Raw genomic sequence first — 26,506 nt, 5'->3', positions numbered from 1 at the left:
ACTCAGTTACTATGGTAATTGGTGCATTTTAGGAAAATCTGAGAGATCAGGTTAGGGACAGATCCTCTTGGAGGAAATATATACGGTTGCTAGGTTTGATATAAATTTGATAATGAATAATCAACAGATTCATGGGGAAAGAGATGGAGCAGGTACAGAAAACCCTTTGTCTTGACTAACTCTTTTAAGCACAGTACTCTGGTCTCTTTTGAATGTGGATTTCACATTAAACAAATTAAACAAGACAAATTGCTTGTGTGTCCAATCACACTTGGACTTAGAATAAAGCTATTCTATTCTATTCTATTCTATTCTATTCAAGAGGCGCGATAATTGGGAAAAAACTGAAGGCATTGATTCTGACATAATTATTTGTAACAAAATTTATTCCCTAAATTTTGGTGTTATAAGGAATAAAGAGACAGCAATATCCAGAATATAGGAAAGGAGAAAGGACAGCGGATATTAAAAAGAGCTAATCACCTCCAGGAAGCTAGACTAAATTAAAAACTTAAAGGAAAATCTAAAAAGCAGAAATATCAACAGCAGGTAGTCCTCAACTTACAACAGTTTGTTAAGTGACCGTTCAAAGTTACAACAGCAAAAGAGTGACTTATGACTGTTTCACATTTATGACCATCGCAGCATCCCCATGGTCACATGATCAAAATTCAGACACTTGGCAACTGGTTCATATTTATGACAGTTGCAGCGTCCCAGGTTCACATGATCAACTTTTGTGATCTTCTGACAAGAAAAGTCGATGGGGAGGTCAGATTCATTTAACAACCATGTTACTAACTTAACAACTGCAGTGATTCACTTAACATATGTGGCAAGAAAAGTCATAAAATGGGGCAAAACTCACTTAACAAATGTCTCATTTAGCAACAGAAATGTTGATCTCTATTGTGGTTGTAAATTGAACACTGTCTATAATGGAAGAACAAGATTTCAAAGTATCTGACATAAAAAAGGTATCAATTTATATCCATCTGCTTTAAACTTTTGAAAAAGTAGAAGCATAGAAATTGCATTTGGTAATGTAAAGTTCATATTTATCTTTGAGAGAGCTACACTAGTTCAATTTCTCAGAACAAACACGCCAAGATTGAATTAATAATAAAAAGTTCAATTCAAATAATGAAAAACTTGCCTCAGGCTTTTTATCCCTACTTCTTCGTACATAGCATTTGTAACTTTCATTTTAGTTTATGTGTATTCATGCATATTACATACAAACTATATTTTGCCTTTCCCTTCTGAGATTATTTTACGATAAAAAAATTAATGAAATATCTATTTTTTAAAAAATATCATAAATAGCTACCATATTTTTTGGAGTATAAGACACACCAAGATTTTGAAGAGGCAAATTAAAAAAAAGTTTTTGCACTCTGCAGACCTCCCCAAACCAGCCTGTTTTTTGAGAAAACAGGCCCATTTTTTGTTTAAAAGAGGCATGCATAGCCTTTAGGAGACTTGTACAGTGCTCCTGGGGACTGGGGGGGGGGGCAAAAATGAGAAAAAAACAGCCCAGTTTTTGCTCATTTTTGCCCTCCCCAGTCCTCGGGAGCACTCTGGAAGCCTCCTAAAGGCTATGCACAGCCATTTTGGTGAAGGGGGTGGGGTTTCAGGAAGCCAAAAATCTGTATTCAGTGTATAGGATGCACCTAGATTTTCACCCTCTTTTTTCAGGGAAAAAGGTGTGTCTTATACTCAGAAAAATACAGTAATTTAGTCACTGTGTTGAATGAAATAAGACTGGTTTGGCATGATCTACTTTTATTGATACTCCTGTTCCTCATACTTGCTAAGCATTCTTACTAATTCTACAAGGAGACATTAATAATAATACTTTATTTATGGTCACAGACTAAAACAAGAGTACTACAAAAGAGACATAAGAGAATTGATCATAGCATCATAGCAATCAGTCACCAAAAGCTTAACTGAGGGAAGTTACAGCGTTCTCCTCTAATGGTTACAGCTCTTAAGAAAAATTTGGAAACTTGAGAGGTGATGTATGAGGAGCCATCTCCAAGGCAATATACAAACAAATTACAGCCACTAGGTCTAGAAGGGACGATTTCAAGAAGAGACAGTAACTTAGATCTGTCTGCGTTATACATGGGGCAAAATAGAAGGACGTGCTCCACGGTTTCAACCTCAGCTCTGTCACAAGGGCATAGCCTCTAGCTAATCAGGAGCCACTTAAAATGACCATCCATAAGTGCTGAGGGCAAGACATTAAAGCGAGCTAAAGAAAAAGCTCTTCTATACTTGGGAATGGTTAAAGTATAAAAATAGGAAACCATCCTCAATCCATAATTATTAAGTTGGTTGAGAGTCGGGGGGGGGGGAGCAAGTTTTGCTGGCTCTGGCTCGTAGATATTGTAAAATCAATATCCACAAGCCATTGGACTACCCTAAATTGGGTGTCCTTAAGGTCGTAGTTTCCCAAGGCATCCTCTGTAAAACTTAGCAGATGTAGTTTCTTCAGCAGTTCTTTCTCCCAGCAAGAAATATGGGAGTCCACGAACACCAGGGAGCGGTAGCTGCCAGGAACTGCCAGAAAAAGCACCCGAAACCACCATTTAAAGGTGTTAATCCAGGCCATTCATTCCAACGATCGTATGCCCAGTTCCAGGTACATCGGGGCAAAACCAACACAAGGGGGAAGACCCAGAAGTTTTCTAAGAAAAGCAGCCTAGGTTCTTTCAATGCAATCCTTGAAGACCCGTATCCATATGGGAATACCGTGAAGGGTTTGGGCCAACATTTTGGCTTTGTAAATATGTAGGGCAGAAGGAATGAACTGGCTGCCCTGGGTATAAAAGAATCTTAAAATCTGCTGGTGACTACAGGAGGCCGAGTTCAGCACCTGGGTTCGGTGTCCAGGCACCGGTGTTCTGAAATTGAATACCTAAATACTTAAAATGGAAAACCTGTTTAACGGCATTGCCACTGATATCCCAGTTATACAATTTCCGGGCTCTAGTAAAAACACTAATACTTTCGATTTATCATAATTAATAGCCAAATGGTTTTCAACACAGTAAGACCCAAATGCAGAAAGTAATCTTTTCAGTCCTGGCCTTGACAATGAAAGGAGAACCACATCATCAGCATAGAGAAGAAGCGGGATCTTGTAGTTGTCAGCTTCAGGGCGTGGGACTCAATATGTCCAATGTAACCGGCCAGGTCAGATAAAAATATATTAAACAGAAGAGGAGCCAGAACACATCCCTGCCATTACTCCATTCTTAATCGGGATAGGATTAGAGAGTTCTCCCTGCAGACCACCTGATCTGGCTGGAGCTCTGATTGTACAAGGACCTAATTAAGAACAACAAATGTCTGTCAATAGAACTTTTAAGCAGTTTTGACCCCAACAGACCCCTAGGGACTAAGTCAAATGCTGACTTTAGGTCAATTAAAGCACTGATTACAAAGAGAAGTAAAAGAGAATTGCATGGTTTTTATTTATTTATTTATTTATTGGAATTTGTCAAACAAAAACAATAACAAGAATAAGAGAGTAAAAATACAGGGCGGGGCATAACCTTTTCCTAGGGGGTCACAGCAACACTTGTAATAACAACACAAATAATTCATACACCATTCGAAAGCCCATCAAAAACTGAGTTTATTGACACGATTTAATAGTCAGTATGACCACCATTAGCCCTTCGAACAGCATTCAAACGAGGTGGATAAGAACACAACAAATCTTCAAACAGTTCCGTTCGATTTTCCAGATTTTTCAACACAGTTTCCAAATTCATTCTCAAAGTTTCAACCGAATATCGATTTTGACCTTGCTCCTGAATCATCAGAGCTTCCACTTCATCCTTAATTATGGCCCCAATGTTCTCTGCCGGATTGAGATCTGGCGAATTGAGATCTGGCTCCAGCATCGCGAGCCTCTCGAAAGGCAATGCATTTTATTCTGTCAATGATCCTTTGTTCTTCCGAATCGAATTTTCCAGCCATTCTTAAAGCAAATTTAACATTTAATAGCTCATTCAATTCAGTTTTTTATGGGCTTTAAAATGAGGTGTCGCGGAAGTTGTAAACTGCTGTCGATCTTGCTGTGACCCCCTAGGAAAAGGTTATGCCCCGCCCTGTACAATGACAGGGATGATAGGCATATTAGTGCACTTAACCCTCTCTACTGATAACCTAATTATGAAGTAATTATGGGAAGTCAATTTGTGACTGAAAGTGTGAAAATTTGTAGCTGAGACAACTGAATTGGATAGGGCATTCCAGACTTTGATAACTGTGTTACAGAAATCATATTTTTTACAGTCAAGTTTTCTCCCATCCTGACTGGATCTCCATGATGGAAGAGATTATTTCAAGCAGGAGAGTCCAATCTCTGGTGTCTTCTGGAAGGCCTAGAAAGACTCTTGAGATTTGACAGATTATCATTGATACTTTTCTTCAATCAGCAATATGGTAACTGCCCCCTCTCTTCCTGGCCTCTGCTGCAAAACAGGTTCAGAATTTGACTGATTTGACAGTTGAAAGTACCGTATTTTTCGGAGTATAGAGTATAGTTTTTCGCACCAAGATTTTGAAGAGGCAAATTAAAAAAAAAGTTTCTGCATTCTGCAGACCTCCAGAAAACAGCCCCCTTTTTTTGCCCAAAAGGGGCATGAATAACCTTGAGGAGACTTGTACAGTGCTCCTGGGGGTGGGAGTGGAGGCAAAAATTAGCAAAAAACGAGCCCATTTTTCACTCATTTCTACCCTCCCCAGCCCCCAGGAGCACTCTGGAAACCTCCTAAAGGCTATGCACAGCCATTTTGGTGAAAGAATGGGGTTTCAGGAGGCCAAAAATGTTATATTCAGTTTATAAGACGCACCCAGATTTTCACCCTCTTTTTTGAGGGAAAAAGGTGCATCTTATACTCCGAAAAATACGATAGTTCTTCCTTGATTTCCAGATGGATGTGAATATAGCTTGCTATGTTGCTCAAATTGGATTGCTCTGAATCTAAAACTACGATATAGCAATTTGTTTTCCTTGGGAATTAATGCTAACTCTGGTCTGCCCAACAACCTGGTTAAGACAATTAGAAGCCGTAAGGAAAAAGCTTATGAGACAAAGGAAGAAAAATGAAAGGTAAATAAGGAAGCCTATAACTCATGTCTGATCTTTTAGGTGGGTAATTTATGACCTTTAGTATAATTTTCAAAGCCCTCTGCAATGTATTTATTCTGAACGTTTGTGACAAGTTATCTATCCCTAGAAAAAAAGAGAAGGGCATGTTTGAAAAAGAAAATGAGAATGTCAGAGAAGGAGACTACTGATACTAATAGAAGACAATACAGCCAAAGACCCCACAAAGGAATACTGATTCTCCAGTTCAGTTTTTGGTCTGGCTTAAACACTGCTATCTTCAACCCACTCCAAGATTAACCCGGAGAGAATCAAATATGCAAGTGGTTGCTGTTTTAATACAATGATACAGTATTGGGTTCATCTCTACAACTTGCCATGTTGGGAGGTATTAGATTGCAGTATAGTAGGAAAAGTGAAATAATCAAACATAATTTTTTTTTAGGGGGAGGAGGAAGTAATCAATAGTAAAGAGACGTTTTTTGGGAAGGTCTTAATTAAAAATCATGGAACAACTTCAAAACAGGCCAAGTGACATTGGAACAAATGGGATGTTGCTGCAAGCCCCCTCCTCCTTTATCTTTCATCCTAGGGCTACAAAAATAGATGGGATGGCAATCTAAGTTGAATACATCATCAACGGATTGGATGGGGTGGAAGGGGAACCAAAGATAGTTTTCTTTGGAAATCAAATTTCCAAGAGAAAATGATGAAAGCAAAAAGTTAAGCATACTTTTGACAGGCTGAGGTATCGGCCTATCAACCACTCATAGAAGCAAGCAGAGATCATAATAGCAATGGATTCACTTCAGTGCTTGATATAACAGCAAAAAGAGTCTTCTCTGCCTGAAAAGACTAACCGTTATGTACAGACCCCTCACATCCTGGACATAAATTGTTTCAACTCCTACCCTCAAAACAATGCTATAGAGCACTGCACACCAAGACAACTAGACACAAGAACAGTTTTTCCCCAAATGCCATCACTCTGCTAAACAACTAATTCCCATAACACTGTCAAATTATTTACTAAGACTGTATTATTATTATTCTCTTCCTTCCTAGTACCTTTCTCTTCCCACTTACGACAATAACCATATTGCTTGTATCTTTACAATTTACATTGTTTTATTTGTTTCCTAGTATGATTTGATTGCTTATTAGTAACCTATGACTATCACTAAATGTTGTATGTTATGATTCTGGATGAATGAGAACATATGCACCAAAGTCAAATTCCTTGGGTGTCTAATCATACTTGACCAATAAAGATTTCTATTCTATTCTATTCCATTCCATTCTATTTCTGTAAACAAAGCAACATAATTTCTGCACCACCACCAATCCAAAAGCTCAACAGCATACCTTTTGTAGATATGCATATTGAATATGTCCTGCATATTATGCACATTTGCATTTGATCACTTGCCTGAAAAAGAAATAAAGAAAATAGAAAAAATAGAAAAAATATTTATTTAGTTGCAGGTTATTTCAGAGAATATTATTCCAAACTTGGTGAATTAGCTGGGTGCCATATCCAGCAGCTTATAGAAGGCAGAAACATGTACACGAGTTGTACCATAAGCAAATTAATCCACTCTAAATGTATTATAATGTAAATGTAATCATAGATTTCAAACATATGCCCAAGTATCTATGAACTAATTAAGCTTTTCCCTCCGCTCATGCACTCTTTTTTTCCTCCAGAATTATGCATATTAGCAATCACTACTTTAAACAGAACAGCTATGGAATATACCCTTTAAAGTAAAGATGTTTAAAATAAAGATAATTTGGATTAATCACAGCATTCTGAGTTTGGAAACAAAAAATCCATGGTTCAATCAAATGCAATCTTTGGTGCGCCTAAAGAAAAGAGTGAAGCAGTATCTTTCTGAAGGTCTATTATTCCACCAGGCTGCTGAAGTTGCAGCAATTATGAAATACTCATACTATTGTCAGTTCTCTAGCAAAATTATGTCTCCAAGAAGATGTACATTTTGGAGACCAGAGAATTCTTAACAGGTTTATTTGTGCATTCTTTATTGTAAAATATTGATTCTTCCTAAACAAATCCTAAAACGTTGATTCTCTCTAAACAAACGACAACTATACACTTAGTTGTCCTTCCTTGTGTTTGTTGATGTGCACTTCATTGTATGGAAAAGATTAGTCATCTTATTAAATGGGTCTGAGAAAGGAAAAGGAAACTGGCTGCTCTGTTGATGGGGGGAAAGCCCAAGAGTGAAGAAAATGCAAAGATGTTTCCTTCCAAATGTGCAGATTGTGTGGAAAATGAAACTGGAGGTCAGGGTGAGGCAGGCTGGAAAGCGGCAAAGGACAGGCATTCAAAATGATTCAGTGAGCCTACTCCGTTCAGGTAAATTAGCTGCTATGTTAAGAAGCTGTTCCAACTTCCTATTGGTGATTGGGATGGGAATCTCATTAGAATGGCCTTTCTGTTAAGATTTTTTTTTTTTTTTTGCACAATAAAAATCAGCAAGCTATAAATAATCCAAGACAAAGAATAAGAGTACAGCTTCTGCCTTTTTTTCCAGGACATTTTTGTAACTGTTTCCATTTCTGGTCTAAAGAAAGGAAATATGGAAAAATATAATAAAATTAAGTAAGAGTAACGCACAACCTATTTCCACTTCTCTGCTTAGGGACACAGAAGGAAGAAGCAGCTAGGTTTTTGCTTTCCAGAGTAGAGAAAATGTTTTAAGTTTTGGTAGTTCTCAAGGCCGTCAAGGGAGATGCCCAGTATCCATTAATTCAGGAAGGCTGAAGGAAATTACCTGGAATATACTTTCTATATTTTTTTATTTAATTATTAAATGTATAGGTGCATAAAATGCCTCATTTCTTTGCAAAATGCAGTGGGCACTCAATGTGGATGTGATGTGAGGCATTGCAGCTGCATCTTTTGTGAAGTTTCTAATCTAACAATGTGCTGCCAAAACTAGCTGAGGGATATCTTCAGAATTAAATGTCTAGAGTTCTGTAAACTTGCTGATAAACTCTGGTACAAAGCCCAACAGTATTCGCCATATAAAAGACATTTTATTAATCCAATACTGAACATATAAGGAACTAGCAAATTCTAAAAGTTTTCTACAATTGTATGGTTAACAAACAATTTGACTCATCAAAGAAATCTGTGAGACTATTACATGGGCTACTGATTGCTTGGGAAAATGTTCAGTTATGATGGACATGAGGAATACACTGCGCACTGTAAGAACAACAAACATTAGTATGTAAGATAAATACATATGTTTCAGCTAGTCATGTTTCCTCATAAATATAGCCCAGATTGATGTTTACTTAATATGTGCTAATCATAGTTCAATGGAGTCGTAACACCAAATTTTTCAGTAGTCTAGGAATGATGGAAGCTGCTTTCCAATGACATTTGTAATGCAAAATCTTGCCCACTTCTAAGTATAATAAAAGCATGAGCACATGTTATGATAGGCATTCCCGGGATTATTTCTTGTCTTTTCAAACAACAAAAATAGACAAGATTGATTATTTTAAGATCTTTTTTAGACAATGTCCACTCTTATACTTTCTCCCATAGCGTGGGGGGGGGAGAGAGAGAGAGAGAGAGAGAGAGAGAGAGAGAGAGAGAGAGAGAGAGAGAGAGAGAGAGAGAGAGAGAGAGAGAGAGAATGAGAATTCTGCAGCTGACAACATAGTTTGCCAAAATGCCACAGACTACAGAAACAAGCAGCAATTATACAATATTGCAGCCTGGGATTTCCCATCCCATAGGTTCTCAGCCAGCATAATTTATTGCTGAGAATTCTGGGAACAGAAGTTTACACATCTGGATGGCACCAGGATTGGGAAAAGTTGTAATATGGTTATGTCTTTAGATCACTCAGTGACTAAATGGTAGCTTTTCAGAGAAAGATGTAGAAATTATCATTCCAATGAGCCATTTACAATTCCCAAACTATAATTTATGAACTCGCATATTGAGCCACTTGTGAGGGCTTATGAATAATACCAGGACATATGAAATTTCTGAAGTACTGAAGCATATCTTCTACTTCGGAAGCATGTTTTTCACTATGATAATAAACTATGTTCTGTATTAGGAATACATTGTGCTGTGTGATGTTTTGAAACAGATCAGTGATCTAGCTAGTTCCATAAAGTAGGTAAGCTGTTAAAGTAGCTCTTCAAGGTCTCAAATGGTGAACTTTTCTACTCCAAACTGGATATGTTGGGAATAAAATATAACCACTATGTTCCTTCCTGATCACATCGATTTGCATCAATTGGAAGGTAGGAGTGGATCAAAATCAATGTCTTGTTTCAGTTGCCTGTAGACAGACATTAGAATGTAGGGTCTATTCTAGTCATTCCAAAGGTGCTTTTTCAAGAGGCAGCTGGACTTTTGGGGGGGGGGGGGGTGTTCTTTGAAGATGTTTTGCTTCTGGAAGCTTCTTCAGAAGAATCTTCTTGGATGAGAAACGAAAAGACTTTAAAGGAAAAAAAACCCTCAGAAAGTCCAATTGTCTCTTGAAAAAGCACCTTTGGGACAACCATGACCTGGATGACTGAGAATCATAGATCTCTTATAGTGTTTTCCCAACTTGCTAGTTGTCTATGGATAGACTACGTATCACATGGGGAAGTTCCACTGTGATAAAACCCACTCCCAGTACCATGATTTTTCTTTTAAAAATTAAAAGAATAAGAAATAAGAAGAAAAAGATTTTGATGTCCCTGATACTCTTGAAACAACCATCAAGCAATTAAAACAAAGCCTGATGCAGCCAAAACCATTTGCAAAAGAACCCCATCTACTGACACAATGACTTCTAGGGGGAAAAAAACCTGTAAAAAATATTCTGTGTTTAAAACATTGAGTGCCACACTCAAACACCAGTTTGATTTTAAGGTAACAAGATTTCATTTGGCCAAAAATCTCTGGATACAGGTAGTTTTCAACTTACAACCAGAATTGAGCCCAACATTTAAGTTGCTAAGTGATAAATTTGTTAAATGAGTTTTGCCCCATTTTATGACTTTTCTTGCCCCATTTGTTAAGTGAATCATTGCAGTTGTTAAATTAGTAGCACGGCTGTTAAGTGAATTTGGTTTCCCCATTGACTTTGCTTGTCAGGAGATCACATGACCCTGGGATGCTACAATTATCATAAATGTGAATCAGTTGTCAAGCATCTGAATGTAAATACACGGGGACGCTGCAATGGTCATACATAAGTCACTTTTTTCAGTGCTATTGTAACTTCGAATGGTCACTAAGCAAACTATTGTAAATCAAGGACTACTTGCAATCATTTTTTGAAATTGCTTGTCCACTACTTTTTAGCTATTTGGAACTATTGGATTAACAACTTTTACAGCATCTGGTGAATTTCCTTCAGTGAAAGAAGTTTTAAACATAAGCGTAAGAATTTTTTGGATGAAGCAGCAAAAGATGATTTTGGAAAGTTACAAAAAGACAAAGAGTCCAGGTGGATATGAAGTAAGATTCTGGAATTAATTGTAAGAGTTTTCCCCCATGGAACAATGCTTTTGTTCAAATTCTTTTCTTTTTTAATGACATTGAAGATTGGATACTAGCAGGAACTGAAAATTAAAAATTAAAATGAAAATTAAAGAAGAATGCTTAAATTTGACTTATGGATGCAGAATGGAGCAAAATGTTTTAACTCTGGACATATTGAAGGAGGTTTTTGAACAATGAACCCAAAAGGTAATTTTAAGAGTGTCTGTCTCTATAGACAGACTGTGTTTAAAAGATGTCATGGACCATTTTTTTCCAGACAAGACTGAGACTGATTTGAAAGTGAATTTAAAAATGACAGGTTATATGAACAATAGAGAAAAATGTGCTACTCGGGACATATAAAAGAAAGCAGCTGATGTTTTGATAATTTAAAGACATATACAAATAATAAACCAAGAGAGGGACCTGGATAATTTTCCTATATTGGATTTACAAAAAAAAAAAAGCTTGTTAAAGCTTTGTAAAATTTTGTGAGATGGGACATAGGAAAAAATGGCAAGAAATTAAGTTTAGGACATTATTTGAAGGAATTAAAGTTTAAGATTAAGGAATATAATGTTGGTTTATTTCTTCAAGGTTAACATAAATTTATTGTCATCTAAATTGATATTTGCTAATATCAGAACTGAAATGATGAGGTGTTAAGGATCTGTTTATAGATAAGAGATGGGATATGGGAAGAAAAGATCATTTGTTGTATTTCAGGAGGTGATAAATTACTAAAGTTGCTTATACTTATGAAGAATGGAAAATCATTTCTTTATGCATTTCTTTCCTTTCTCTTTACTATATTCTTATTTTTTCTTTCTTTTCTATTTTATTCTTTTTCTTTCATGCACCTTCTACTGTTTCATTCTTTTATATGTTTTTAGTTTGCATTCATTTTCTTCATTGTGATTGCAATTTTTAATAAAATTATTAAACATATATACACATGTATAACGATTACTTGAAATACCCTAGCAGACCAGCAGTGGTCTGAAGGAGAGAGTTTGGGAAGTGACCTTTGTGTATTACTGCCAGGCAAAATATATATCATATCAGAAACATTTCAGGTGATATTAAATATTCAGTGTAATAATATAAATGTTTTAAAATATATTTTATTCCCAATTCCTCGCATGACACGAATACATGATACAATATGTATTTCAGAGATGTACTGGAGAATGTCAACTACATCAAAAGGGCAGATGTACCTTGGCAATTGAAAACATAACCCTTTTTAACATGCATCGCACGCATGTCAAAAGGGACAGGGCTTCAATTTCTCAGCCACTGCCAGCATTTTGGTTTTGTTGACATAGACACAAACACACCCCACATATCAATAGAGACCTTAATTAATCCTGATTATTAATCTGAGCATAATGTCACACAGAGTCATGTGATACTGAGATCAGTGGCCTAAAAATGTAATTAATGAATAAATAAGTATAAAAGTAAATAAATACATACATAAAAATGGAGTGGAATATTGGGAAATAAGTGCACCCAACAACATTCTGTTAAGTAGGTCTCTGAATCTAAGATTCTTAGTGCTACAATGGGCTTATTTAGGTTATCAAGGAAAGATATATCAGGAGCAATAACCCCAGAGGTGGGTTCCTACCAGTTCGCACCTATTTGGTAGAACCGGTTCATCAAATCTACCGAACCGGTTAGAAGAGGTTCCACCAGTGGACCCAGAAAGCAGGCCACACCTACAGAAGAGGTTCCAAAAAATTTTGAAACCCACCACTGGTCCTTGGATATGATTATTCTACACTATCATGCTCATATTTATAAAACTCAATGCCTTTGTGAAAGGTAAGGATGACTACTGCGTTTGTGGTGCAATCAGAACATTGCGTTTGTTGAAGTTGTTTTAACGCAAACCAAAGATGCCTTTTAAAAAACAAGTTTACATCATATTCTTGCATGCCAGTGCTGTGTGTGAGGTAATTTAAGGTGGTTCTGACAAGTGTCGTCGGCATCTTCATATCCAGTCACATGGGTGGCAAGCCACTCCCATCCGGTCACATGGGTGGCAAGCCACTCCCACAAAGGAGGCCACACCCACAGAGTAGGTTCGAACAATTTTTGAAGCCCACCACTGAATAACCCATACAAGTATCTTGAATTCTAGGATTGTGATACCTTCTTAACCGGAAGGCCTGTAATACTTTCCCAAATCCAAAGGGAGCAGTGTGTGCTATAGAATCATTGACCAGCACTGTAGCCAGTTAAAATTTAGTGGGACAATGTGTAACTTTAAATATTACAGAGTGAATAGCAAACATACTTGGCTACAGCTTTGCGAAGCAGCCTCAGTTAGGAACATAGCAACAACTAGCCTTTTCTAAGAAACATAGACTAAAATAATATACGCATTAAAAAAATTAAAATAGCTTACTTAACTATAATATTGATCCTTTAACACTTTCTTTGTCCTTTTTCCCCCTCTGCTTGACATTGTGAAGAGAATCACTTTCCTCGCTTCCCCTGTTCCTTATGAGATTCCTAAAGTTGAAATAGAATTCCAGATGAGGGATTTGATAGACTAGAGAGGGTTTCATGCGTTTCCAACATCCTATGAGCTGTCCCCTTCACACTGTTCTTCTATATCTCATAGCTGTCTTCTTCAACACTCTTTCCTTCACAGTCTACTCCACATAAGCTTTCACAGCCCTGAAAGGCAGTGCCAATACTAGCCTTCTCAACTTCAGCAAAGACCCAATGCTTCATGTGGTTTTGAGGCCTATGTAAAATAATAGTCCTGCTTTTCACGCATTAAAAATAAAGATATTCAATTTGAAAATCAGGTTGTTTCTCTCCACATTGTCTGTTTTTTGTTAACACTGCTTAATCAGCTGCTCTCATCTTCAAGACATTATCTGAGAAACTTCACTAATTGTTTGAGTTGTTTTCCCATCCACAGAGAAGAACCCATTTAATGGTCAGTTAAAATATGTTTTTGAGTTGGGAGAAGTTTCACGTCAAGGACTTTAACTGAAAAGAAGGCTCAAATGGAGAGCTTCAAACTGATGAAATGCCAACATCAGTTTAAAATATCAGCTATGCTTTCACAAGAGTCAGGTATCCTCCACCTTCTCTTCTGACCTCCCCATTGACCCATAGCAGAAGGTTGCCAAACATTGAGAATGTAGTTATGCTGCTACCCATATAGCTGTTTTGAGATGTAGTTTTCCATGTGTTGTAACAGGACTCCAAGATAAACTTTAGGTGTCAGCAAATTCATGCCCATGTCCTTATCTGTGTCATTAAGCAAAATTGTTCTACAGGTATGGATCAAGTTCTATCTTTCTCAAAAAACATGAAAACAGATCAAGTATATATTTTTTTCATTTTGTATTGTATTGTGTAGAGATATTTATTTGCATATGACCAAAGGAAAATATTACAATAAAAGCAAAGTGGTGTGTCTCCTTATGGTGTATTTTATTTCACCTTCCCTGTGTTTATGAATCTGTACACACATTTATAATAATATTCATTGGGGAATGAAAAGGCACTGCAAAATGATTAGCATATGCAATGTACAGTATTTGATAAGTAAATAAAAGGAAATTGAATTTTCTAATGCACTTAACAGAATAACAGAGTTGGAGGAGCTTTGTTTCATACAAAGCTCACCATTAGAAGAAATAAAAAATGAGACTTTTCATCTTTACCACATCTTATTCCCCCTTCCACAATTATTTTGGGAAGGCTCTCCAACTGCCCCCCTCTGAGAATATTTATTTAGAAAATGCAGAAAGCTGTAGTAGGAAAGGAAAATCAACAAAAATGCCAACCTGGTCCCTTAATTCAGTGACTATCAGATTGCAAAAGTTCATTCAACCTACAAGATGGCACCCGCGCCAGGAAACAAAAGTTGCCGCTTTTAAATTTCTTTTCCCAGGAATTTGTGCTCCGAGGAGCTGCCGCACCCCCCTGCTGCCATTTTTTTCCACCTCCTGCCTCTTTCTGGTGCTGCTGGAGGCTTGCGTCTGCCCATGGACCCCCTCCAACGAGTTTGGCCACATGGAGAATGGCACAAGCACTCCGCGGCATCTGGAGGAAGCCACAGTTTGCTGCTCAACCCTGTGGGGAGCAGTGGAGCACTCCGGCACCCGGCAGAGTTTCCGTGGCAAGGCTCACCTTCTGGCCAGATACAGCACCTCCTTTGTGTTGCCGGTGGCCCAATTCACATGGACTCGGCGAGGGCACTCCGTGGCACTTGAGAAAGCCACAGCTCACTGCTCAACCCTCTGCAGAGCGGTGGAGTGCTCCTGTGTCGCTGGAGCCGCTGCGGCAGGGCTTGCCTTTGGAAGACTTCTGCCCTTTGTCTCCTGCTTGCCCAGCAAATTTCTTTTCTGAGTGATGCTTGACTCACTCAGAGGCCTGGGCAGCATGCCACCCCTGGGGGAGGAGGGCTTTTGACAGTCCTTTCGCAGCTCAAGGAGCTGTCCAGCTCGCACGCGGCTGCTGTGATAGGGAGACAATCAATTTTTTTTGCTTTCTTTAAAATTCTTCAAATTTGTCGGCGATCCAGGATGGCAAGCTGTCCAGTTGAGGGACTGAGTCAATAACTTGGCGGTGCCTGGTGGACCAGAGGCGTGTCCCAAGAACTTATCTTACTCAGTCCAATCAACGAGAGGATAAGGTCAACCCACCCCGGATACTCCTCTCCTCACTATGGAGAACAACCAAACTGTCCTAAGAAATGGCCATTCATTTACTTGTTTCAAGTCCATGGGCCACGTGGTGAGTTAAAGGTATGATAAATATATGAAGCTGACAGGGGTAATTTAATTCTTTTTTTTAAGGCTGTGAATCAAGCCGAATAATTAAAGAGATTAATTGTGTGATATAGTACCTGAGCAAGGGTCAGGGAATTCTGGATTTTAGTTTTGTTCAGTCAGTAATCCTTGAGAAGCTTAGATTTCATAAGTCAAACTCACAACTTCTCATAAGGATAATTAAGTCACTTGGGGAGATTATCCCACAGAAGAATAGTAGGATATCAAATTGAAAAAATCACAGAGTTCAGAAAGAAAGAAAAAAAACTTAAGAATTTTAATAAATGCTTTCTCCACCTCTACTTTACCAAGCTTGTTCTAAAATTGATAGCTGCTAATGGTACATCAAAAGAGAAGGACCCATCATTCTTCCCTTTGACTTTGAGCAGAGGAAAGTAAGTATGACTTTTAAAAGGCATAAGACTCATATAAACTCAAAAATTCCTGTAAGAAGTACAGTTAAGTCAATTTATCAGTATTATACCAAATTACATCAAAGGATTTGTGAGGACTGTAAAATTTTGCATAATGGAGGGAAGTTAGAACAAATGGTATAATCTTTACAGAAGCATTTATATAATGTGGAAATGAACTTGGGAGACAGAACAATGAGACCGAACCAAAGAAATAGCTTAGTCTGTAACAGGAATATGGGGTCTTCAAAAAAAATTGGAGTATGATTCATATTTTATTACAGACAATTTTGAAAATGAAGATAAAGATGAAACCAGAATTTTTCCTTTGGGGCTTAATGGAAACAGACCTGGAGAAAAAATTTGGAACTTTGTTACTGTATATGTTGACATCAGCAAGACTATTGTATGCACAAAAATGGAAGGACAGTTTGATTTCCATCAGGGATGAATGGCTATAGATGTTGATGGAGTTGGCTGAAATGGCAAAATTGACTTATTTTGATTAAAGAAAAATATAAGTACTTTCGTTTCCACATGGAGACCGCTTCTGAAGTAGAAAAGAATGAAACTTTGATTTTGGGTTTTACCAATTTGGTTGATAGATCCTTATAGAAGTGGCTTGTTTATATTATAAAAAAATAAAAAGTTCTGATTTATGTTAATGCCTTATTTTACTACAACAGAGAGAGTCGGAAATCAATGCTTCTTTTGCTTTTTTCTAATCCTTACTCAGTTCTCTTCCCCCTCTTCCTTCCCACTGCTTTTCTATTTACTTTTGTATTTTGTATCTTATTTTATCTTATAACTCAATAAAAATGTTAAATTTAAGGAATGTGGAGTTTTACTAGTTTTGGGGCTATGAAGAGGATTTGATTTAACAAGCCATGCCTCTCTCAAATTTTCTGCCTTTTTTATGTAGCAATGGCATCTAGACTTATGCACTGCTTCATTTTGCTTTGCAGCCCTCTCCAAGCAGTTCACAGAGTCAGCCTATTGCCCCCAACAATCTGGGTCCTCATTTTACTAGTCTCAGAAGGATGAAAGTCTGAGTTAACCTGGAGCAACTCAAAATCGAACTCCTGGAGTGAGCAGTTTGTTAGCAGGCAGTACTACATTCTAACCACTGCGCCCCCAAAGTATCACAGTATCCACTATGAAAGAAAAATAATATTTACAGGAATAGTAAATTGTGGTCAAAGTCCTACTTTACAACCATGGCATGTTCCAAATACAATAACAATTGTAAATGTTTAATAAAATTGGATTCACACCCACTGTGTAAACTATAATTAAGTTATTCAAAGTGTGCCTTTCATACATCCTACTAATCATGTTTATTAATCACAATAGCTGTTTAGGCTTCAGCTATTAATCACAATAGCTGAAGCCTAAATCAATTCTACCATGGAATAATTAAGGATAATGTTTGGATCTACTGATATCTGACATCCTGAGCTGAGAATAGAGATACTCAGCTTTTGCACATTTCTTGTCTTATCAAACAGAGATGTGTATGTGTGGATGAGGCTATTTTTGGATTGTATAATTACTTAACATTTTTTCCTTTAGCAGCATCTAAGCAAGAGTATATCATTAATAATAACAATCATACAATTGTTAGTGATTTTGAAATATACCTGAAAATTAACAGAAAATAGTTTTAAAAGTTTGCCTGGCCACACTTTTAAATGCCTGCCAGAATGACTAATTTTGTACCTTTGGTGCAGAGGAAATGGAACAAAATAAAAGAGGAACAGGATGGACGTACAGAGGAAAGAAAGGAAACAGGAATGTTTTATGTAGCCTGAGGTTACAACTTCTGGATGTGTCCATTGATTAATTATATTCACTGCGTCCTTCCAGTACAGGGACTGGCTGGTTAAAAATTCTAATAATAATATAATATCAGCGTACATTAAATTGCCAAGCCATTTCACAAATTCTAGGCTAGATTACAGCAGCACTTGGTTGTATTCAAAATTTAGTCACGTACTGTATGCATTCTTTTTTTAAAAAAAATGTACTGAAAGTTTTACAAAGAACATAAAAACTAATACAAACTTATAAAAAGCAGAAAAGAGAGAAAAGAAAAACAAAGAAAAAAGACAAGGTGGTGTCTTGCAGGTGTGGAAAAAAAAAGAAATAGCAAGCAGAAGCATCCAATTTCCTTTGCAGCAAATATAAGTAGAATTCAGTTATATTTTATTTTATGATTACAGCTCAGTCTTTCTATTATCCAGTATTTTTTCCCCAATTACCAAAACCACAAATCAAAGATATATTGCATAGGTTCTGTCTGACTGCTTGGCAGTTTTTATTCCTAGGAAGTGAAGAAATGTGAATTATATTTATGGACAGATTGCATGCATAGTGAGGGATATAGCCTATGCCTGAATTTGTTTCCTACTAATTAAAGAAAGATTTAATAAATCCCAGAAAAATCAAGAAAATTTTTGATTACTTCAGGTATACATTTTACCATGTGTGATGGTCCTGTACAGTAAGTGTACAAAATTATACTGGATAAATCTAATAATAACCATGCAGACAATATATTTAAAATGCAAATATTAATGGAACCTGAAGTCTTTCTTCTAAGTATTGCGGATAAATTGACAGAAAACCAGTGTGGGATATTATTTCTTTACGTGGTGACTGCCGCAGTGGCTGTTTATTCTAAGTATTGGAAAGAAAAAGGGACATGGACTATAAATGGAGTTTAAAATTGACTGAACTGGCAGTGATGGCAAAATTACCGGTAACCATACTGATTACAGGCAATAGATTAGATACATTTATACAATGCAATAATACAATACAATACAATAGCAGAGTTGGAAGGGACCTTGGAGGTCTTATAGTCCAACCCCCTGCCTAGGCAGGAAACCCTATACCACTTCAGACAAATGGCTATCCAACATCTTCTTAAAGACTTCCAGTGTTGGGGCATTCACAACTTCTGGAGGCAAGCTGTTCCACTGATTAATTGTTCTAACTGTCAGGAAATTTCTCCTTAGTTCTAAGTTGCTTCTCTCCTTGATTAGTTTCCACCCATTGCTTCTTGTTCTACACTCAGGTGCTTTGGGGAATAGTTTGACTCCGTCTTCTTTTGGCAATCCCTGAGATATTGGAACACTGCTACAATGTCTCCCCTAGTCCTCCTCTAGTCCTATAAGAGATTGGATACTCATTGTGGACTTTCTGCATGTTAAATACAGTAACAGATGGTTAACAGAGGTTTTTGAAGATTAGTTTAATCTTATTTTTAGGCTTACGTGTTGACTCCTTTTTTATACAGTGAACAGATGTGGGTCGATTTGACTGATAAATAGATTTCTACCTCAGTGACACCTTTCTACACAACATGGTATTTTTTATTAAATATGGATGGAAAATGTTATAATTACTTGTAGACCCTTTATGTAAAGAAAACATACCAGGTATTTCTGATACAACCAGGTGGACATTTAATGTTTAATATCAGTGTTAATGATTAGATTTGTCATTTGTTAGTATTGTGTACACATTGTTTTTTTTTAATTGGTAGTGTTTGTTGTTTGTTTTGTCTTTTCCCCCCTATTTTTTATTTTAACCTTGGAAATAAAAAATATTCTTTAAAAAAAAAAACTTACATCATGCATCATCAGATTTCCTGCAACTCTTTTTATAATACGCATAATGCACAACTATTTATTTACTGGCAAGGCCTTTGCTTCCTACTGACAATTGATGTTCTCACGACCATTTGGACATTCCTCTGTAGCTGATGCATGCCATCAATATCATTCTTACAAAGGGTCATTCTATTGCAGCATTGTTTTATAAGGCAAACAAACATTTAAATCAGCCTTACTCCATTGCTCAGTCCATCCCCAATCCAGTCCATATGTATTGAAGGTAACTGTACTTCCATGTACCCGATTTGGATGCCAACCAATTTGGGTAGATGAATACAAACTGCAATTGTGTCTAATTTATTTCAATTTAAGCTGTAGCCAATATAACTGCTATCTATGAGAAACTACCCCAGAAACCACAAAGTTGATAAATCCAAAAGGGAACAGAGAAAGAGGGAAAAGCTGGCGATAAAAATGTTTCTAAAATAGAGGGTTATATAGTAGATGTATTTTTTCCCAATAAATTTTGTCTTCAAAACCATTTAAATTGCTAAAATCCAGTCCCCAGAGTGACACCTGCTGGAGTCTATGAATAAAAAGAATAGGAGATGTGAATTTTCATTCATAGAATCTCAAAGTAAACAAAAAGCTGTTAGGTCAGCAATATTCTCTACTCATTAGAGAAATTTTCTTTAGAATTTTAAAAGTTAACTTTAGTTAACTGAATATAGATTCCAACAGTTGAATTGAAATCAAAGAGATGGAAATCCCAAACATTTTCTCGTATTAAGTTCAATGGATTTTCAGCGGATACAATCTGGATCCACTCTATTATCATTCTATGAAAAACAGATGGAAATAAAAACGTAAATATAAAGTTTAGTTTGCTGTTGAGAACTAATGGATGTGTGTGCATGCTTATGTAACATACTGTATGTCAACTGTATATAAGATGTCCCCAAGGAAGGATCTCTGTAACTTTCTGTTACATAAAGCAAAGGAATTTAGCAGGCATAATCTATATACTTCATTTTAACCAGATAATGAGGACATTGACTCTGTCCTTCTCTGTGGTCTAGTTCCTTATTATACAACAGACTAAACATAGCATTAACTATTTGCTTAACTTCTTCCTCCCTCAAAGCTTCAATAAACAAATGATTTAATCCAGTATACTTCTATTAATAATAATCTGATGGGTCCAAAGAAAACTATTCCAGATGACATTTCCAGTAGCTAATTTGCAGGTCAAAAATTGTTTTATTTTCAAAACTTTGTTTCACAATGCTAGTAGTAACAGTAGCATAAGCAGTGTTATTCCTATTAGATGTATTCTCACCCTTTCATTCACAGTGTTTGCAGTTATTTAATGTATATGTTTCTTCAAAATGAAATTTGTTGTTCTGAATTTTACAAAATCATGATAATTTCATTTTTATTCTTAAAATTTAATAGTTTGAGCTAGATCTCTGACTTTTATATTACAGAGAAAAATATTTATGTATATATAGTAGTATATTTAAGTGAAAGCAAAAGATAATGTTGTAAATGTAGTATCCTATACGTCCACATAAAATTACTTTTGCGGTATATAATTAAAATAAAACTTTTCTTTAGAAAAACATGCAGAAACAACATCACAAGATTTTCTGATTTCCATTTCAGCACATCCAATCAAGAAAAAAGATTTATTAAACGCATAAAAAACAGGCACGTATATCTGAATCTTTATATGAAACATCCCAATGAAAACCAGACTTAGACAGGAAGATTTAGTCCACAGGTGAAAATATTTTCACATACATCTCTTTCTCCTTTTATAATCATTCCAATAAGGTTGGTTATCTTATATTGAAACCAATACACAATTCGGCAACTTGTGTTAGAATAATCAAGAGCATTAATTCTTTTATGAAAGAAGAGTGCTGGTGGTTATCATCCTTGTGATCAATTATTTTTAATTTTTGTCAATCATTCCCAAATCTTGTTCCAAAATTACATCTCTCTCTCTCATTTACAGAGACAAAATAGCATAAAATGTATGTTTCAGCCTACATAGTCAAAAAAGAATAGTACATAGACCGAAATTTATATTATAAAGCAGCAGGATCAATCTATGGATAGAGATCACTTCCAATCATAAATCGTTTTATTTAAAAAGCAAATCATTTCTGTAGTTTCCAGTGCATCTCTCATACTAGGAAGAAAATAAAATTCTTTGTAAAATCAATTATATGAAGGAAGAACTTTCAGCAGGGCATAATCTACAGGAAAAAAAAACCCCATCCAAATAGACTGCTATGACATAAAGGAAGTTTTTTCTCCCTTCTAAACTGGGATAAGATATGGAGGAATCCAGAATTTTTCTCTCTCCAATGTATGTAATGTATACAACTGCATATTATAGTAGTTCCACATCTAAAATGAACATCAATAAATAGTTGAGAACATCAAATATCAAGCATATACCGGTAAGTGGTACGGTATGCCTGAGACCAATTCAACTTCTATCAGAATTTCACTACTAACTGTGAGTCTTATCTATCCACGGTGCAATATTGATTAAATTTACCAGCTGGCTGCAAAGACTGCAATTGTCAAAAGTCTAGAGACTTGCAATATGGTATAAATGTCAAGCATTATTTAATTTAGAAATCAAGTGATGTCAGCTCCAAGCTGTTGTTTGTTTTAAGTCTTTAAATTGTTGCCTTCTAACAATCTTATTTTTAACAGGTTGACAATTTAACTAATAAAATTAAGACCATACAATTATAAAGTACACACTATAAATTTATATTGTTAGATGCAAAGAACTTATAAGTTTTCATAGAGTGATATTTTTGAGGTGATCAGACAGATTCAGATATCTGGATGTTTGCCATTGTTTATAACAGAAAAGGTAATTTGCCCACCTACCTCTCTCCCCCATTTCATGCCCATGATTATGGCTATGTCTAGATGAATAGGGATGATTTGCATTTAAGATGTCAGTAAATTATACTGTGAATACTGCATACAAAACTGACGATTTTACTGACAACTGCTGAAATCCACATGGAAGAGTGAATAAAAATAATTATGCATCAACTGCAAATTATGACATAAATTTAAGAGCTACAGAAAAACCCTTCTAATCCTTCTCTATACAAAGAAACAGTAATTTTCCCAAAATGACTGAGGAATTCAAAGAAACAACTACAAATTGAGTATTTTATGTCCTTCCAGAGAACGGTTTTAAAATTCTAACCAGCTTAGATTTAACAAGTCCCTTCCAGTTCAGGCCAAAAGTCCATTCACATGTTCCAGTTTTATAAACTATGATCAGCAATAGATCTTCTAATTTATTTTTATAGACTTAATAAAAAAAGCTATTTTTTAGCCTATCTTCTAAGTGCTCTAACTGAAAATTCTTCCAAATGAAACAAACTGACTAAACTGAAAAATTTCAAATAATATTGCTGAGTTTTCTTATTCTGGTAGATGGACTTTTTTTTGTTTTTTAGTCATCTGCTGAAGATGTCCTCCACGCAACTCGGATGCTTTTGCACAAGTGAACACAACTCTCATTTGAACTCTTTTTTACTTTCTGTTTTTTTGGCTTTCCTACTTGCTGTCTTTTCCATGAGTTGCTAAGAAGCATCTTTGAGACCTTCCTGTGGCATGCAAGAATTGTTCTCATGAAAGGTTGTTCATTGTGGGAAACAGGATGTTGTGTAAGATGGACTTTTGATGTGATCCAACATCAAAAAGCTTGTCTTCTTCTGTTAAGGAAGGATGGAATGGAATGGAACGGAATGGAATAAAAAACAGAACAGGGCACCTAGCCCTTTAAATGCCTGGACAGAATTTCAGAGGAAGAGAACTGTTTTTCTGCAATATTTTTTTTTTACAAACTATTACAATTGTTCTATTGTTACTAGAACTGTATATTCACATCATCAAGAAATGCAAGTAGAAGGTGACTTGTGGCTTAAATCTAATTAATTACCTCATCTTTTCAGCCTTTCTCATTTAATCCTCATTTGTGAGGTAAAATAATATTGATTTTCCTCTCAAGAGTACTGTCATTATGTAAGAATATACCCCAAACTCCCAAAGTACCTAAAAAGTGCTTGCTTGAAAATTAACATGCCAAACAATTCTTTTTTTCCAGATAAACATACATTTACTGAAAAGGTGCAAATCTTAAAACCATTTTATAACCTGACGCCCTCCAGAAAGAATTGGGAATCCAAGTACCACAATATTCAGAATTCTACCCCTGACATATCTGGAATGGACCAGGAATTACAAAGGCAATCTTAAATCATATTTGTTTAATTTCAGTGCTGTATATACGTAGTCAGTTTTGTCTGTATATCCTATAGGCAAAAGCCAGTCTCTTTAAAGCACAAAATTCTGTTTTGCAAACCCCAGATATTTGTATAGGGTTCCTTGATATACCTTCCATTGGTTTCCAGATTTCCAAAATAAAGCAGAGCTATGCTCCAAGTATTTAAGAATACTTCCAAAAGCATTCATTTGAAATAAGACTAAAAGAGAAGTGTTAAATAAAAATAAAAGGAAATGGAAGTGTTTTCTTGAGTCACATCCCACAACCACAGAAATCAGGAACTACATTCAGCTTTATTGCAATGTTCATACTGGTTTCTTTCAGCAACCAGTATTCATATTTTGGCCTGTTCACTGTGGACAATTCAGCACTTTTGCACTTTCTTTTTTATATACTGAAAATCAAATACCCAAAAGCTGAATGTCATGGCGTTAGAATTCAGTGTGGGGAGTAGGAAAGAAATAATGGATGGATGGATGGATGGATGGATGGATGGATGGATGGATGGATAGATAGACGGACAGACAAGATTGTTCTGGGTCAATCTATTATGTCATAGCCATTCATATTTTCATAATGCCAAGTTTTAAAACAAAAGATACAAGAAAAAAGCAACACCATTTATCAACCTCCAACTCAGAGAAGGCTTAATGGTTAACACTAACCATATTCCACCAACTTCACCATATTAATCATACTTAATCAAAAGTAGATTCAGTGAGAAATTTGCAGCACATTTAAAGAATTTAAGATTGAACTACATAGCTTAAAAACGTAATAGTTTATACACATCTAAACTGCCAAGTGGCCTCAACCCTCAGAGAACTAATGATGAGATGACCACTAAGAGATAAAAATTCTTCCATTCTGAACCATTCAACCAGAAGTGAAGACGTTTCTTGGATGAGGAACAAAAAAGTTTTCAAGAACCTTTTGAAAAGTTTTCAAGTTGCCTTTTGAAAAGCACCTTTCGGACAACCATGACCTGGTTGATTGAGAATCACCATAGACATACATCTAATATTACCATCTTCACCATATTCCTCTGAAATCAATGGACAGTTTTACTTCAAAGCATTAAAAACGCATCATCTGGCAAAACCAAACCAATCTGTGGTTCCTGTTTAAAACAGGAAGAACCTGGAAGAACAAAACACAACAGCCATAGGATGGTATTTACCTTCACTGCGACTAGCCAAAAGCGCACCCAAAAGTTTGCAAGCTTTTATATTTCCCACAGCTCATCTTCAGGGAAGATATTAAGAACAGCCAGGCATAAGTAAAGTGCCTCAAGGCTGAAACTTAGCTCTGATACTTTAATTCGTTAATTGAGAAGCCACAGAATTAATGAAGCCCTGCTCTTTGAGGAATAGCTTTAAAAAATGGGCACACTTTTTGTGTCACTCTCACGGGTCCAAATAAAGCCAATGCTAGATTTGGTTATTCACGAGTTTCTATTTGACTTTCACTGTACATCCTGTGCTGGTTTACTCCCAGAAATAAATCTCCCTGCAACAACTATAGTTAAAGACGTGTTTCTCACACAAGTATGAGGAAGAAACGTCCCCCAAACACCAAATCATTTACTTCTGATTTGCTCGACTTCAGAGGAAGCTGTTAACGTTAGTGCTCGGAGGGTGCTTACAGAACTTGGTCCAAGATCGTTTCTCTCTCACACACGCTTCCAAATTCTCTAGGTTCCCAGATTCGTCCCCTTTCTCACGATTTCCCGGACAGGCGAAGCACTGGCACGCATGGGTCAAAGAAAGGCAACCCAAGGGCTTAGTTTAGCTTTGGATCGGGCTTCTAAGCCGTACCGGAGAGCGTCCGTTTATATTTGCAAGGCAATTCATTTATTGAGCAGCGCTGGGAAAAGGGGACGCTCCCCCACCCGCCTCTTCCATCTCTTTCTTCCAAAGCGAATTGGATGGACCGAGAAATTTCCTCCCCCGCCTTCTATGAATCTTATTCCCGCAAGCAACTCTAGCAGAAGGGTTGCGTTTCTCTCTTTCCGCGTCTCCTATAATGTTTCACACCCTCGCCCCCCCCTTTTTTTTTTTCTTTTACTCACCCAAAGCTGTGGTTTCCTTCCCGGGCTTAATATATCAGGAATCAAATGAGTTTGCCTTTTCCCGGTTTGGCTAGAAAGAGTTCACACCATAACACCCCCTCCCCAAAATGAGGTCTATATATATAAAAAAGATGTTTTTTAAAAAGGAGGGGGGCGAGAGAGGAGATGAAACGGTTAAAAAAAGAAGAGCCGCGATCCCGCTAGTTGCTCCTACAGGTCTGGGTTACAATCCAATCAGCGGAGGTCCTCGAGAGAGCCAGAAGCGGACGACGGCTGGCTTCTGCCGCCAGGAGCGCTCAGAAGCCTTGTGAGGTTGTAAACTTATCGGCAAGCCGAAGGGGAAACATCCCCGCTTCCTGTTACATCAGGAGGAGACCCCGCCCGTGTCGAGTATTACATTTCTTTCTTTCTCAAATAACGCGCGCCGAGCTTTGCGCCGGCCGAGCTTTGCGCTCTCCTTCCCAAAGGGAAAAAGCCACGCGGTTCTTTCTCCCTGGGTTGCCCTTCTGTTTCTTCACCTTGGAGCTAAGCATCGGCTCCCATTAATCCTTACTGTGTGACCCTGTCAGTTAGAGGTCGATGGGAGTCGAAATGGCAAGCAGC

General features: G+C 36.7%; 1 protein-coding gene across 1 annotated transcript in view; it reads right to left on the bottom strand.

Moving 5' to 3' along the window:
* The window catches only part of CALCRL (calcitonin receptor like receptor), an 85,159-nt gene extending 58,953 nt beyond the window's left edge, over nt 1-26,206 (bottom strand). The window contains exon 1 of the mRNA XM_032226029.1: nt 25,904-26,206. The gene's annotated coding sequence lies outside the window, so the exon portion shown is untranslated. The remainder of the gene's footprint in view (nt 1-25,903) is intronic.
* Between the last annotated feature and the right edge of the window lie 300 nt (nt 26,207-26,506).

The sequence above is a fragment of the Thamnophis elegans genome, chromosome 1 (genome assembly GCF_009769535.1).
Source record: "Thamnophis elegans isolate rThaEle1 chromosome 1, rThaEle1.pri, whole genome shotgun sequence".
Taxonomy (NCBI): Eukaryota; Metazoa; Chordata; class Lepidosauria; order Squamata; family Colubridae; genus Thamnophis; species Thamnophis elegans.
The sequence above is the reverse complement of the archived record's forward strand: the minus strand, read 5'-3'. Positions and strand labels throughout refer to the sequence as shown.